This window comes from Cricetulus griseus, chromosome X, assembly GCF_003668045.3.
Source record: "Cricetulus griseus strain 17A/GY chromosome X, alternate assembly CriGri-PICRH-1.0, whole genome shotgun sequence".
NCBI lineage: Eukaryota > Metazoa > Chordata > Mammalia > Rodentia > Cricetidae > Cricetulus > Cricetulus griseus.
The window spans coordinates 88,612,266-88,627,760 of NC_048604.1; the positions used below are offsets into that span (position 1 = coordinate 88,612,266).

General features: G+C 41.1%; 1 protein-coding gene across 3 annotated transcripts in view; it reads left to right on the forward strand.

The window, feature by feature from the left end:
* The first annotated feature begins 2,948 nt into the window (after positions 1-2,948).
* Positions 2,949-15,495, forward strand: part of Prrg1 (proline rich and Gla domain 1) — a 116,251-nt gene continuing 103,704 nt past the window's right edge. Inside the window, exon 1 of one of the 3 annotated variants that reach the window (XM_027432631.2) lies at positions 2,949-3,095. The gene's annotated coding sequence lies outside the window, so the exon portion shown is untranslated. Of the gene's footprint in view, positions 3,096-3,137; positions 3,160-15,495 lie in introns of those variants that run through there. The other 2 variants (XM_027432632.2, XM_035449904.1) reach the window with 2 other exon arrangements.

Genomic DNA, 15,495 nt, shown 5'->3' on the forward strand with positions numbered 1-15,495 from the left:
GGTAGTGATGAACCTCCTGAGATAGCCTCTCAAAACTAAATCTGGGTATTCAGTAACAGTAGAAGGTCCTCTTGCCTCCTGATCCATCTCTTCAACTTCAGTAATTTTTTTCAAACAGTAAGCTTGTATTACGCCTTGTTATAGCAGCCATAGAAAACAAACACACACATTATTGAGGGAAAGAGATAGAGACAGAGATGGAGAGACACACAGAGACACACAGAGACACACAGAGAATATGAGAATATCCCAACTCTGTGGTCCTTAAATACAGATAATGTACTGTATGTATCTTCTTTTTAAAAAAGACTTATTTATTTTATGTGCATGTGTGGGTATCTTTATGTATGTAGGTGCACCATGTGTGTGCCTGGTGCCAGTGGAGGCCAGAAGAGGGTGTCAGATCCCCTGAAACTAGAATTATGGGCAGCCATAAACCACAATGAGGGTTCTGAGAACTGAACCTGAGTCCTATGAAAGAGCAGAGAGTGCTCCTCACCTCTGAGCCATCCCTCCATCCCAGTATGCATTTTGTTTATTTTTGTCTAGTACTTTTTTTCCTTCTCCTGTAAACAACATCTCAGGGAAGTAAAGATGCCTCAGTGGTTAAGAACACTGAATATTCTTCTGACCCGGGTTGCATTTCCAGTCCCCACATGGCAGGAGATCCGGAGCTCTCTTATGGCCTCTGTTGTCACTGCATGCATGGACATGCATAGACGTTGATGCAGGCAAAACAGCCATACATATAAAATTTCAAAATAAAAAAAGAAAACAAAATACCTCAAAACAAAACTCAGTGTTCTGTCATTCTTTAGACCTGGGGAATGAGAGCCAGTCTGGAAACATTTCTTTCTATCCTGTATTTTCATTTAGAAATTTCTTCCTTTTTTTCCTGTAGTTTTGTGTGTGTGTGTGTGTGTGTGTGTGTGTGTGTGTGTGTGTGTGTGTGTGTCCCATTTACATTTTATCTATTATCTATACATTTACTGTCCAGAATCAGTTATGATAATCTACCCAATCAAACTCTTTAGCTGGTGTGTTAAAAACCTAGAGCAAGGGAAGAGTAACATCTTCTATCTGGCCCAACTTGAGAGCTTGAAGCCAGTATTGGTCAGAGGCTGTGATTCTAAGCCTGTATTATGTGACTTTGGGAGGTTCTGAAAGAGTGACCCTGTCTGAGAGAGGAAAGATTGAGAGCCTGGGATGGAATTTCAAACATTCTGTTTTCTGGTTTTATTTATTCTCATGGCTAACAACAGACTTACCCTTTCACAATTTGGGTTACACAATAACTTTGTCATTTTGCTTAAGCTATTTCAACTTAGGATTTTTACTTCCACCAAATGACCATTAAGGGAAAGAAGAACAAGCCAGCAATCAAATTAAAAGTGAAGTCTCCCACCTCTCTACCTTATTAGATGTGTAAAAAATCACTTTTTTTGACCCACTGTATTCTTAAAGCGCCTTCTTTGCAGGGAATGTCTTACTAGTGAAAAGAGTAGGATAAGGTTACATTTTCAGTCACTCAAAGATTCATTCTTCAAAACCTGCCAGCATGACTTTCATCAATAAGCACTTCCTAAATCCCCCTAAGCTTTATTTTTTTTAAAAAACAAACAAACAAACAAACAAAAAACAAATGCAAAGTAGAAGTGATCTCAGGAAAGTCAACTTTGTAAAATACACAGATGAAAGAAGCACAAAGCTAATGAGAGGAATTTCACTATATTTAGATCTTTAGTGACAATGACCAGACTGCCCCATAAAATGCTCTAGTCACAACTAAAGTATGTATTGGGAACGGCCTCCTAGTGTGGTCCTAATTCCGTCATTGACTAAAGTAAAAAAGGGGGTGGGAACAAATGAACTTGGAACAAATCACTTCGAGTCCACACCCAATACACGTTGGGTTCACTGAGGTGTGTTTATTTTAATAGCTGATCTGAAAGCATGTGAGATGCCATGCCACAGCTGACCAGAGTCTAAATAGAAAAGCTCAGAACTTAAAACTAAGCATGCATGCAGCATAGAATAATAATCGCTTTAGGCTCCTTGAATTGCTAACAACTAGAAGGCTTCTCATCATGATAGGAAAGTCTACACAACAGCATGGCCTTGTATCCCATGTCTAAGAGAAGCTTTTAGAACCCTAGTGTTCAAACTATAAAACAAACACCTAAAAATCATTTAAAAATAGGCCTTATTTGACAAGTTATGTTCTCATTTCCCAAGGCATTCGGGTGGATTTTACCAAAGTAATTATTCAGAGCAGGATGCTGTGGCACATACCTGTAACACCAACACTTGGGAGGTTGAGGCAAATTCCTTGTAAGGTAGAGGCCAGTCTGGGCTATATACAGAGTATGAAAACAGCCAGGGCGGCAAAGCAAGACCTTGTCTCAAAAATAAATTTTAAAAAATCTGTTTTAAAGAGAATGCAGAAAAAAAAATAAAGAGAATGCAGATTGTTGGCCTCCAGAGTTGTTTAGAAGTAGTGCAAGTTTGACCCCAGGGAAAGGGCAATTCCCTGAGCTGTGACAACACTCAAAGGTTGGTTGGTCACTAGTCCCAAACTGGGCTCACATACATATCTTCTCAGGACTTCTGTAGATGAGGCTTGAAGAGGGCCAAGGAAACTGTGGAACGAGAATTAACAAAGGAAAAGAAGTAATGGGGTGGTGAGACTGACTATGTGGTTTGAGAAAGAGACAGGCTGCTCCCACAACTGTTTGGTCCTGCTCCAAGCAAGGTTTGCTCGCGGGTGAATATGGGAACACACAGAGGGGCCAATGGCAGATTTTACAGGAATCTAGAGTGAAAGGTTCCAGCTCGATGGTCTACAGAGCCAGGTTGGTGGAAGCTACCCCAGCTCCACTCTTCCCTTTCCCGCCCTGCCTGGCCCCACCCCTTGCTTCCCACCCCTCCTGGCCCCTCCCCTTCTTCCTTAACCCTGTTGGAGTCCTCCGCACAGCTGCCTACGGCGCTTCGCGGCAGTTGCTGGCTCGGTTCTCCGGTCCTGGCCCGGCGGCAGCGGGAGGGCGCAGGCTCTGCTTGCGGTTCTCCTAGCGTGTAGGAGCGGAGCGGGACTCTCGGTGAGTGTGGCCGCAGTACGGGACTCCTCCGAGAGAACGTGGTAGCAGCCCGAGAGGGGCCAGGGTGTGTATGCAGGACTTTGACCCGGTTACGGGAAACTCGTGCAGCTGTGTGGGTGGTGGCGCTGCCCGAGGTTTCCTGGCTCCCGCCGCGTGGGCAGAGGCGTGAGCGGTGGCGGGACTCCGCAAGGTGTGTAGGAGAGGCTGAATTAGAAGAAGGAAGAAGGGAGTGTAGAAGCTGCAAGTCCGCACTTGGGCTTGGCCAGGCCGGGAGGTTTGCTTGAGGGCCCTTGCTTGACTGTGGCCCAGCTTCAAGTTCAGTCTCCTTGCTTGGTGCCACTGAGCGATGTTCCAGCTTACTCTCTACCCCCGGGCTGCTTTCTCAGAACGCAGAGTTGTCGGGAACGTTTCCAAGCGCTGCGGAGAGGGTTTGGGAGAGGTGGGCTATGGGCCTGGGCTGTTGCAATAGAGGGTGTGGCGTTCCTACGACTTTCCTTTCCTCCGGAATGTGTCCCTCTTCTGATGCATTGTGCCTGGACATTTTTAACAAAGGCTACAACTGTTTTGTTGGCAGTAGCGGGTGACAGCGGGTGACGCGCGCACGCGCGCGCATACACACACACACACACACACACACACACACACACACACACATACACACACACACACACACATACACACACACACACACACGTGTATGTGGTGTGTGTATGCGCGCGCCCGCGTGTGTGTGTGCTTGAAAAGTCAGGCACGTTGCCGCCCTAGGGGGAAGTGAAATCTACGAGGGCCTGGACTTGGAGGAATGGAGAGACTAGCAACTTTCCTGTGGAGGCTTTTTTTCTTTTTCCTGTCTGTTGATTTTGAGTAAGAACATCCTCCATAGGAATGTGACAGGATATTGGTGTGTGTGTTCGTGCTCTGGCTGCAGCCATTTTGTGTGTGGGTGTGGGTGTAGGTGTGTGATCGTGACATTAATATTCATTCTAAAGAGTTCCAATGGGAGAAAAACATAACTAATGGAATTTGAGAAGAAATAAGTGAATGTGAATGAAAGTGAGGAAACTTGTAGTGGCAAAGCTTAGAGCTCGACGAATCCCTTTTGATAGTCACAGGGCCAGACTTCGAAAACTATGAAGTTGTACAAATCAGTAACTGAAATTTTAGCTAAAGTTGTGTTCATTGTTTCCATGAAGAGTGTATTCTTAGGGGTATGGTGCTGCTAGATACTTAGGCAGACTCACTTAAGAAACTTTAAAAATGTTAATAATATAAAACATCAGGGCAAGTATTGTGACTTTGGATAAAGGCCTGTACGTTTTCATTTTAAGTTTTTATGAACTTTTATGAAAAATGGTGTATGTGGTTCCAAGCACAGATGTTTCTATTTTAACCCATTAGTCTTAACTTAATACAACAGAATAAACTTAGCTTCCTCCTCCTCCACCCCTTTTACTTGATTGTGAATCCTGTTTTATAAACATTTACTTTCAGATCTGAAATATGTTTAAACAGAATTTCTTCATGTTTTCTAGTTATTTATTCATCTCTTTACTCCAACTATTCAAAGGCCTTTGGTGGTGATGTTATCAAACTTGTGAGGGGGATGTTAGGGATGCTTTCGCCTTTTCCAAGATCCCAGTGGACTTGTATTCAGCCTTTCAGACTCATCCTTATTAACTTATTGCAAAAATTTGCCAACTCCCTTAGAAATAATCATGCTTTATCTGCTTGATAACACTAGTCTTATTTACTCCCTTGCTACTCAAATAGCTACCTTGCATGTGGGGAGTGCCCAATACACTTACAGTTGCATGTTATTAATTGTTATTAGAAAGATAAGTCGTCCTGTATGGGGTTCATAGAGTAATAGAAGAAATTCTGAGCTTTTAGTATTTATGCAACATTTTTCTTTGAGTATGGATAAGGAGTGAGAACATAGATACATTCTCATGTGTTAGTGATAGTTTATCCTTATAAAAGAGGTGTAAAAAATCTGTAGGTAAAAGGAAAAATGAGGATCATCAAAGTGCACACTTGAAGAGAGACCTAAGCTACTGAATAGTCAGTGTATTCACTGGAATGTGTAATTTGTCATTTACAGGAAGACATGAATATGGTGTTATATGAATTTAAGAATGCAGCTCACCAGGTACTGTTTAGAAAAGGTTAACTAACACATAAAGAAAGAAAACTGCAACCTACATTATATTGTACTCCTGAGTCTTACGGTGGTTTGAGCCTTTAGCTAATGAGTCTTTTGTATACTGTATCCTTATGCAGCTTGGTCTGACTGTTTCTGCTATCTTGTCTTTGACAGCTCTCTTAACTCCAACAGTATTACTGACCTTCCAGTTACTTCTGCACAGTCTCAACAGTCCTGTTCCCAACTTTCATCTCTTGAATGGATTTACTCTTTGCCACGAGTATCTCAAGCAAATACTGGCATTATAAAAGAATGAATTTATTCTTTTGTATAAAAATGACTCAGGATTTGGCAACTTGATTGATCCAGAGTCTACGCCTGAAAAGTAGAGAACCCGTGGTACTTATTAGTAACCGGTTTTTCTTTCCTTACTTAACTTCTCCCCTATCCACTTAAATGTAAAGTTGTTTTTTCCATGTGACTTCTAAAATAATAACCCTACCAAAAACAATGCTTCAATTGTTTGATATTTATGAATAAAGTTTGAGATGCAGAAAGGCTGAGTACTCAATGAATATTTTTATTTAAAAATTCTACATATTTTCTGATTCATGTACTCATTATTGAAAAAAACTGATACCAAACCACTTTCATTATTTTATACTTTTCTCCCTTGAATTTTATCATCCAGACTTCTTCCTTGTATTTCTGGTGTTTTCCTGTGTTTCTATAGATAAATAACAGAGTGTAGAAAGGACACAACTAGGGGAAGATACTTGCTTGTATTTAATAACCATATTGGTTTATGTGAGGTGCAGAGGATTTACTTAATTATATTCTTCAGTTGTTGGAATATTGTCATTCTTAGAGCTAGAAAGATATTGCAGGTATTTAGAAGAATGGTTTTTAATTTGACATATACATCAGACTCTGCTGTTGGGAAGTTCTTTCAACTAACATGCTTCTATTTAATGCCTTTCATTCATATAAACACATCAAATTAGAAATTAAAGGTGTAGAAACTTAAAAAAACACTAAAAAAAGAAACTCTGGGAGATTTTTGAGGTCCACTCTGTTTAAAAAATACTTTTAGTGATGGAAATGTGTAAATTTTTAGCAAAAGAAATTAAGAGAAACATTGCAGTTTGAAGATTTTAAACATTCAATACAATGGGAAGGCACCAAAGAGTTAAAAAGCTTGTTAGAGCCGGGCGTTGGTATTGCACACCTTTAATCCCAGCACTCGGAAGGCAGAGGCAGGCGGATCTCTGTGAGTTCAAGGCCAGCCTGGTCTCTAGAGCGAGTGCCAGGATAGGGTCCAAAGCTACACAGAGAAACCCTGTCTCCAAAAGCCAAAAAAAAGCTTGTTAGGGCACAGGAGTGACTGAAGGTGTAAGTTAGTAATGGAAGAGAGTACTAGAGCAGGGGACAGTAGACAGTGGGATAAGGGACACAGAACGAAGAGAAGAGAATGAATTAAAACATAAGTTTAAAGGCAGAGATGGATGAATCTAACACTGTTCTCTTTGCATGTTTTATTAAGTGATAAATACTATTTCTCAGTGAATGGATTTGAGATTCTTATTTAATATCCAGGTAGAATTTGTAGGTGTATCCAAGTGGAGAACTCTAGGAATGAAACAAATCATTGTAAATATAGAAGTTATTATTTTTTTATTTAATAAGTTCTATTTTTTTAGGGAAGTTTTAGGTTAACAGGGAAATTAAGTAGGAAGTAGAGTTCTCATATGCCTCCTTATTTCCTCACTAGGATAATCTGCACCACAGTGGTACCATTGTTTCAACTGACAAATTTACACTGACACATCATTATCACCTAAGGGGTATTGTTTACATAGGCCTTTCTCTTTGGGTTGAACATTCTATAGGTTTGGACAAATTATAATGACTTGGATTCACCGTTGTCATATCATACAAATAGTGTGACTGCCCTACAAATCCTCTTTGCTTCATGTGTGTAGCAGCCTTTCTTGGACCTCTAGCTTCCAAATCATGACACAGAGATTTATTACTAATTATGAATGTTTGGCCTTAGCTTAGGCTTGTTTCTAGCTAGTTTTTTTCTTTAACTTGAATTAACTAATTTCTGTTAATCAATGTGCTGCTCTAAGGCTCATTTACTTCATCCGTGCACTGACCATCCTGCTTTCCAGCTTCTGTGGTATCTGGCTGGCCCTGGTGGGCTGTCCACCAGCCCTGCCTATCCCTCCTCTGCCTATCTATTGGCCATTCATCTTTTTATTATACTAATCAGGTGCCTTAGGCTGGCAAGGTGAAACAGCAAGACAACTTTACATATTTAAACAAATGCAACACATCTTTATGTAGTTAAAGAAATACTGTGTTCCACACCACATTTTTTATCACTTACTCTTTCTAACCTCTAGTAACTATTGATCCTTTGACTATTTCCATACTTTCACCTTGTGCAAAACACTGTATACTTGTGATCATACAACATGCAGGTCCCCTCCCCCATTCCTTTTATTTAGTAATGTGCATTTAAACCTCCTGCGTATCTTCCCATGGTTTGATACCTTACTTCTCTTAAGTGCTGGGTAATAACACCTCGCCTGGCTATGTCACAATTTATCTATTTACCTCCTAAGAAAACATCTTTGTCACTTCTGAGTTTTAGCAATCATAAATCTATTATAAACATCAGTATTCTATAACCCTGCTCCACTGTCACCACACCACGACATCCGAACTCCTTTGAGTAAATACCAAGGAGAAGGAGCGTTGTATTTTATGTTAAGGATAAGTTTGGTTTTGTTACACACTGATAACATGCAGAGTAACTGTATTATTTTTTTCAGTTGCACTGGTAATGAATGAGTAACCCATTCTGCATTCTTAACAGCATTTGGTAGTGGAAATCTTCTTTCTTTTGGCTATTTTAATAGGTGTATACTGATATTCCATTGTTGCTTTAAATTGAGCTTCCATAAAAAAAAAAAAAAAAACATTGCTGAGCAGTTTTTCATATGCTTGTTTTCCATCTGTGTTTCTTCTTTACTGAGGCATCTTTTCAGATCCTTTAGCCATTTTTAAACCAAGTACTTCTATATTTGGCATGATAGTCTTTTATCTAATACTTATTTTGCAGGTATATTTTCTTATAATGAGTAGCTTCTCTTTTTATTTTTCCTGATAGTGTCTTTTGAAGAGCAGAAGTTTTATGCTTTAATGAAGCCCAGTTTACTAATCATTTTTATATATTATCATCATACTTGAAATCATCAAGATTTCCTTTTGTGTTATCTTCTAGAAGTTTTAATGTTTTATATTTTACACATAACACTGGCCCATTTTAGGTTATCAATGTATTTAAAGTTAATTGCTCTGGGTGTGAGGTCTTTGTATAGACTTTTTTCTTTTTCTGAAATTGAACCCAAGGCTTCATGTGTATTAGGTAGATGCTCTACCAACAGAGCCACATATTATGAGCATTATATTCATTTTTTTAGACAGGACCTAAAGACCTGACTGGCCCAGGACTTGCTTTGTAGATGAAGCTGGCCTCAAACTCACAGATTTCTGCCTGTCCCTGCCTCCTGAGTGTTGGAATTTAAGATGTGCAGCCACCATGCCTGGCTTTCTATCTTCATTTTTGTTTTTGCATGTGGATATCCAGTTCTGGCAGCGTTAATTGAAAGACTTATATTTTCTTCATTATACTTCCTTTTGTCCTTTGTCAAAGACAAGTTAGCTGTATTAATATGTATCCACTAATGGGAACTTATTCTGTTACATTGATTAACCTGTCTATTATTTTGGTGAATACCACATTGTTCTTATTACTTTAGCCTTATAGTCAGTCTTTGTGGGGGTTAATCATTTTTTAATTGAAGAATTATACAGTATATTGTAGTCTTGGTTTCTCTTTCCCCATTTCCTTCCATTAGATGAGATTTAGAGTCACCATGGAAACAGTCTCTGGACATGTCTGTGAGGTATTGTCCTGATTAAGTTAACTGACATAGGAAAAATAACCTAAATGTGGGTCACACCATTCCATGGGCTGTGCTGACTGACTGAATAAATAAAAAGAAGAAAGTGAGCTGAGCTCAGGCATTCATCACTCTCTCAGATGTGGACACAGTTTGCCCAGCTGTTTCCTGCTCTTCCCATTGTTCCTTCCTGCCATGGTGCATTATGTCCCCAGAAATTATAATAGGAAAGAAATTCTTCCTTAACTTGCTTTTGCCAGGTATTTTGTCACAGCAATGAGACAAGTAATTAACACATTCTTGAAATTGGTTGGAATGTTCCACTGCCTTTATTCTTTTCTAATGTTGAATTGGCTATTCCATATCTTTTGCCTCTCAATAGAAATTTCAGAATCAATCTCTTATTCTTATAAAATAAGTTGTTTAGGGTTTATGGGGGGCTTGTATTGAATTTATAGATCATGTTGGAAAGAACTAATACGTTGAAACTGTTGGGTGTTTGTATCCTTGATTCCAGAAGTCCTTTTAATTTGTTTGGCCCTTTTATTTATTTCATCAGTTTTCTAGTTTTCCTACTAGACATCTTATACAAAAGTTATTAGACTGTACCTAATTAGTATCAAAGGTATGCTAATATAAATTGTGATGTGTTTTAAGTTTCAAATTGTGCTGGTTATGTTGTGTTTATTAACTTTGTATCATGAAATCTAGCTGTACTAATTCTAGAAACTTTTGTCAGTTCTTTGATATTTTCTACTGGGACACTCATGTCATGTAAACAAAGGCAGTTTTATTTCTTGGTTCTAACTGTATATACCAGTTATTTCCTTTCATTCAGTAATTCTACTTGGCAAAATTTCCAGTATGATGTAAATAGTGGTAAAAGGAGACATATTTGCCTTGTTTCTGAGTTTAGACGGAGTGCTTCCTATTACGAACCATTAAGTACGATGTTGTTAATAATTTTTTAAGGAACAGATTGTTTTTGTGAAGTTAAGAAAGTCCTCTTCTTTACTGATTAATCATACTGATTAATCTCAACTTTTAACTTGATTGGTTTGAAAGATTTCCAGGTGATAAAACACATTTCTGGGTGTGTCCTTGGGGAATTTTCAGAGAGAAGTAATTAAGGAAAGTAAGATTCACCTTGAATATGAGCAGCACCAGCATGAACTGAAGGCTCAAATGGAATGAATTAAAAGAAGAGAAATGTTAGCATAGGCACGAATTCTCTGTTTACTGTCTCATATGCATTGAGGGGCTTTCTCCTTCTGTATCCTCCTGCCATGATATTTTGCTGTATTACAGGCCCAGAAATATGAACATAGCCAATTGCCAACTGAAGTTTCTGAAAATGTGAACTTTAAGTCCATTCTTTCAGGTATTTGTCACAGTGATGGAAAGAAAAAAGTCTAGCAGTGAAAATAAGTATCAGATAGGTGAGGTTGTTTCTGTGGTGGTGACTGTGGTTATAATGGTTTTAGAACATTTTTGTTGGAATAATTTGGGAGGAATGAAGATGAGGGTTAAGGAAAGCCCCAGAATTCTATACCTAGAGCTAAATGGATGATTTGGCCAGAGTCTGAACTCCAAATACTCACAGGGGTGTGGACAGAAAAACTCATAACATTTCAGATGGAAAGAAATGAGGGTTCCACTGATAATTGGACTAGAGGTTATTCATGTATCATGTGCAACAAATAACTTTTCTACATTTTGCCAATGCCCTAAGACTTTGACAGGTTGAATTTGAAGGTGATAGACTAATTAGCCTGATAGAAAGTATTTCTTCACAGTGCAACATTCATTCTGCAGTATGGGCTTTGCTTGCTGCTTTTTAGAGAGATTTATAGTGAGAACAGAAAGCAAAAAGTAAAGAAAAATAATCAAAAACATGTAGTTTCCCCTGAAGTTGAGGCAAGACAGGTGTCACTTTAATAAAGCTGGGACCAAGAGAGTTATAACTGCTAAAGAGACTGTGCTTAATAAAAACATGTCAACTAGAGGTCAGAGAGATGGCTCAGTGGTGATTATTCTGAAATCATTTATCCAGCTCTAAGAGGGAAGAAATAAGAGGATTGTTTAGGCTTGCACACTTCCAGCCTTGACAGGAAAACACCCTAGGTTCAGGAAGAGACTTCTGCCTTAAAAGGAAAATGTAGAGAGTTAGAGAGGAGAACACAGGACACCTGCTTACCACACATAGATGAACACCCAAAGAAACACACAGACACATAGACAGTCCCCTCCAATAATAAACAAATAGACAAATAAATAAATAATTATTAACACAAACCAACAACTTGCAGCAAGACAATAGAAAAGATGCTTTAAATATATCTCAAGCACTGGCCCTGACCTCACTTATCACAGGGACGAGTATAGCAATTTAATTTTAAAGACTTTGCTTTGAGAAGAGACCACTGGTTACTTTTCTTATTGGGTGCTGGAGAAATGGATCAGCAGTTAAGAGCACTTGTTGCTCTTGAAAACAACCTGAGTTCAGTTCATTACCCAGAAGGCATGGTGCTGAGAACATCAGACATCTTGTTACAGTTTTTTTAAAAAAATAAGAAGTAAGTTTATTTTTGGTGCTCCGTTAAGTTGCTACAATATTTGTTTTCTTTATTTTTTGTTTATTTTGCCCCCAACATAATATTCCTATTAATTATTTGGGGATTTCATATAGTACACCTCATCACATTGGCTCCCTATTCCTCCCAGGTCCACACTGCCACCATTGTGCCCCTCCCCTGAAAAAAAATACACCAAGCCCAGTTTGTGTTGCCCATGTACTCATTGGAGCATGGTCAAACACTCAGTGGTCAGTCCTTTAAAGATAACTTAGTCCTTCCCCCACCCCCATACCCCACCAGAAGCCATCAACTGTGATGAACTATACGCAGCATTTTTTAATTACATAATTCTTATTGATTCTATGGGAATTTCACATCAAGTATCCCAATCCCACCCATCTCCCAGTCCTTATTTTTCTGCCCTTCTCTCATGTAGCATCTCCCACCAAGGAAAACTTAAAAAGAAATAATAAAAATAAGAATATTAATTTAAAAACCAAACCCCCAAAAAATAAGAAAAAAAAAACCACTTCACTCCTATTTCGTTTTCACCTCTCCATCACATTTGTTTTAGTGATGTTGGGAGCTGAGCTGCAGTGTTCCCTTGTGACCAAACAGCTTTACTTGCAGATGTTCATTGTGTAGTATGTTGTTGATCAAGTTCAAGTCCTCTGGCTTCTGGTACACCATCAATGTTGGACTTCACCGAGGACTGCTCTGGGATATCCTGCTGTTGTCCTCATTCATGTAGATCCTGTGGCTATGGTTCCACAGGGTCAGTCCTTTCGCCCAATCCAGTAGGTCACACATGGGATAGATGAGTGCCAGTTCAAAGCATCGGAGGTGGGCCAAGGTGGTAACTGAGTTGGTCGGTTCATACTTCTGGGACCAACCCCCTCAGGTGAGAGGCAGAGCCAGCTCTCCTATGTCAATGGTGAGGGGTGAGGCCACCTTTTCCAAGTGTTGGGGGCCAGCTCTCCAGTGATGGACAGGGCCAATAGGGGACAGGGTCAGCTTTCCCTGTGCCAGTGAGGGGCAGAGCCACCTCAGCATGGCCCTCCTACTTTAACACATGGTTCAACACATGGTTTTCATGGGCCCCTGTGATAACATTGGCAATGTACACTAACACAGACTCTGGCTACATCTGGACCACAGACCCAAACATAGCTATCAGTGGTATCTTAGGCCCGGTTGTCACCATGGCTTCAGGTAGCAGTGCAGGCCTCTCATATCTGGATTGACCCAGCAGTAGCATTGTCCTAGGACTCCAATGTGACCTCTAGTGGAGGGCCAGACCCTGGGCAGTAGCATAGCCTTCGATGGTAACTGGAGCTGCAGGCATCAACACAGACCCTGGCTACAGTAGGGCCATAGACCGAGACATGTCCCTGGCCACAGCTCAGGCCCTGACATCACTGTGGTCCTGGGTGGTAGTGCTGGCCACCTCAATTTGTACAGCCCTGGTGTCAGCCTGACCCTCAGTGGCCAACATGGCCTCAGGTGTCAGCCCAGACCCTGAGCTCTACACAGACTTTGCTGGCAAAAGGAGTCATTGACATCAACGCAGACACTGGCTATGTAGGGCCACATACCCAGACATGGCCCTCAGCAGCAGCTCAGGCCCAGACAACACCATGGCTATGGGTGACAGCATAGGCTACCCAGGTCACCATGGCCCTCTAGTAGCACGTCTCTCAGATCCCACCATGTCCACAAGTGTCACCCCCAAACCCAGGCATCTTTGTGGACTTTGGTGGCAATATGGGTCATGGACATCAACACAGAACCTGTCTTGGTAGGACTACAGACCCAGGTGTGGTCCTAGGCTGAGAGACTCAGGCCCAAGTGACACCATGGCCTAGGTGGCAGTACAGGACACTCAGATATGTATGGCCCTGGTGGAAGCATTGCCTTCAAATATCATAATGGCCCCAGGGCACTTGAGCATCTTTGTTACAACTTTTAAGGACTCTTTAGTAGCTTCCTGACTGGACTCTTTTTTTTGGTGGGGGGGCTGGGTTGAAGACTGTCATAGAAGCCTACACTGTCTCTCATTCTCAATTATGAGTCTGCAGTCATTTTTACCCCCTGCAAAAGAAGCTTTCTTGCTCATAACAGCTGGTAGTAGTATGGATCATGGACTTCCACATGGTTTCCAGTGGCAGAATGGATCACAGGCATTAACATGGACCCCCAGTGGCAGCAAGAATCACAGATACAGACATGACCTCTGGAGACAGTATAGACCACAGGCATCCTCATGACCTCTGGTGACAACATGGACCACAAGTATCAGCATGACCTCCAGCAGCAACATGAACTACCCACACCAGCACAGACCCCACCTTTAGCGCTGACAGTGAACACCAGTATAGCCTCTGGTGGCAGCATGGGCCATGAAGATCTTTCAAGGAGACTTAATCCAGAAAATGAACTGTTCTTCATCTTGCATATCTTGTTGCCCAAAGCCAGGGTGATTGTATGGATGGACAGCCTATGTGAGCTCCAGGCTGCTGTACACCACCCTTCCAACTCTACTCAGTAAGGACATGCTCCTTCATCCTTTGCAGCCACACTCCCATAGTTCTGCCTCTTTCCATGCCTCTCACACCCCCACATTCCACCTCCTATTGCACATTCACTTATTAAAGTAGCATTGTAAACTGCTGTGTGTTACACAGTGTATTTTTTGACCAAACAGCTTTCCATGCAAATTCTTACTGCAGTGAGTCATTGGTTTGGTTCAAGGTTTCTGGTAAATACTAGACTATTGCTAAGACTCATCACAGATATACTGTTGGTGCCCAGAGTCAGGGTGATCCTGTGGTTGGGCAGCTTGTTAGGGGCAGAATCCACTCGAATTCCATACAGCTGTATTCCTCTCTGCCCTCCCTGCTCCACATACACCAGGCATGACCATTGTGCTTGCAGCCCATGGGCAGTGCCTTTGGCCCCATGCTCTTCTGCAGCAGTGGCAGCTTCATCCTCAGTGGCCTGAGCCTCCTAGCAGGCTGAGAGCCAGTCCTACTTGGCAACAACATGCTCTTTTGTCCACTGCAGTAGTGTTCCCATACCCCTCCCCTCTCTGCTGACGAGTCTTTAGTTTTGCTTCTCTCTGCTGCAGGCTGCTCTGCTCCGCCATCAGCTTTTTCCACTTCCATGGGACCACTTGTGTTTTTTTTTCAACATAATATTTTTATTGGTTATTTGGGAATGTCACATAATACACCTGGATCAAGCTCACTTAATAGTCCTCCTAGGTCCACCCCCCATACCCTTGTGGTCACACCAAGTCCAATTTGTGTTGCCCATATATGCACTGGAGTGTGGTCAAACTTCCAGTGGCCAGCCCCTTAAAAATTGAATCCTTCCCCACCACCCCCTCCAGCCCTGCCAGGAACCATCAATTGTGATAAACTACTCTTCAGAATCTTTGTCACAATTTTAAGGACTCTTCAATAGCTTCCAGTCTGATTGTTTCCCTTTTTAGGGGGTAGAGGGTGCTTTCACCAGAATCCACGTAGAAGTCCATGATCTGTGCTGCTGCTGACTGCAAAAGGCAAGGAAGCTGCTTTGCACTGGTATGATGACTGAAGACTCACAGTTGGGAATGAGAGCCATAGAAGGCTTCGGGGAGACCACTTTTAAAAAGCATCTTCCCATAAGATCTGCCTTATTTTAGTTGTTCTGGAGGTACTGTGTAC